Source organism: Alligator sinensis, unplaced genomic scaffold (genome assembly GCF_000455745.1).
Source record: "Alligator sinensis unplaced genomic scaffold, ASM45574v1 scaffold163_2, whole genome shotgun sequence".
In the NCBI taxonomy this organism is placed as follows: Eukaryota; Metazoa; Chordata; order Crocodylia; family Alligatoridae; genus Alligator; species Alligator sinensis.
The window spans coordinates 83,305-84,867 of NW_005842499.1; the positions used below are offsets into that span (position 1 = coordinate 83,305).

Sequence of the window (1,563 nt, forward strand, 5' to 3'; positions counted from 1 at the left end):
CCCCCACACCCCTTCCCACCCCTCTCCTGCAAACCCCACATCCCCCCATCACACACCCATTGTGTGATAAGAAAACCAAAAGCAAGCATCAAAACATATTGATGTTTAGAATTTATTATATTATGATGATAGTGACACCTGTAGGCTTCCAAATTACTTTAACATTGTAAATAGAGCACTAAAGCATGGCCCAGCTGATCTCTCTCTCTCTCTAAATATATCTATCTATCTATCTATCTACACACACACACTAGCCAATTGCTCATTGGAAATGAGCGGGGGCGGGTGGGGCAGAGTGCTGCCACCCACCACCCTGCACTGCTGCCTCCCAGGACCGTGGGGGCAGGGCAGGGAGGAGACTTGCCCTGCCATCCCCTCCATCCTGCTCGGCCAGCACCCCGTGCTGCTGCGGCCTCCAGGGAACAGGGGTGGGGGGTGAGGCCAGCGGTGCTGGCCTTGCACCCCCCACTCCATCTGCTCCATCATCGCTGCCTCCAGGGATCAGGGTGGAGGGAATGCGAGGCCAGCAGCACTCCATCCCCTCTGTCCCTGCCATCATGGTGGTGCTCCACCGCACTTCCACCATCGCCTCCTGTTTGCAGTGCTTTTGGAGCCAGGGCTGTCCCTGGGGGGATGCTAATTGGGGTGACCGCCCCAGGCCCTGTGCTTTGGGGGGCCCTGTGGAGCTGGGCGGAGCATCTGGCCGCTCGCTTCTCCCCCCGCTTCACCGCTGATGCTGCCATCGGCTTCTTTGAGTCTGGGGCATGTGAGATTGGGGCAGGGATGGGGGTGGAGCCTCACATGGGCTGATGGGCCCCACACCCTGCTTGGGTCAGCTCTGCTTGGAGCACTCTGGTTGTTTCAGTCAGCATTGTGATTGGCTGCTGAGACAACCAGTCAGAGTGCAAATAAAGTATTACAGACAGACAGAAGACAGGCAGACTAAGGCTTTTATTATATTAGAAAAGATAGATAGATAGATAGATAGAGTGGTCTTTTGTTCTAATTGTGGAAGAACATGGACTTCGGGGTATTTTAAAGAGTGACAACCCCGCTGCCACAAGGGGTAGAGTCCCTGGGTACCAAGTGGCCAAGGCCCAGGAGATTCTGAGAGCAAGTAGCCCTGAGCTACTTGCCAGGGTAGGTTTTTATACTGCTTGGGCCAGCACAGGGTAGGTTTTTATACTGCTGGCTCTAGCTCCCCCTGGCTGCAGATTCATAGATTCATAGATGTTAGGGTCGGAAGGGACCTCAATAGATCATCGAGTCCGACCCCCTGCATAGGCAAGAAAGAGTGCTGGGTCTAGATGACCCCAGCTAGATACTCATCTAACCTCCTCTTGAAGACCCCCAGGGTAGGGGAGAGCACCACCTCCCTTGGGAGCCCGTTCCAGACCTTGGCCACTCGAACTGTGAAGAAGTTCTTCCTAATGTCCAATCTAAATCTGCTCTCTGCTAGCTTGTGGCCATTATTTCTTGTAACCCCCGGGGGCGCCTTGGTGAATAAAACCTCACCAATTCCCTTCTGTGCCCCCATGATGAACTTATAGGCAGCCACAAGGT

General features: G+C 54.1%; 1 protein-coding gene across 1 annotated transcript in view; it reads left to right on the plus strand.

Moving 5' to 3' along the window:
- Positions 1-1,563, plus strand: part of LOC102376229 (WD repeat- and FYVE domain-containing protein 4-like) — a 62,331-nt gene that overhangs the window by 35,060 nt on the left and 25,708 nt on the right. The window lies entirely within an intron of this gene.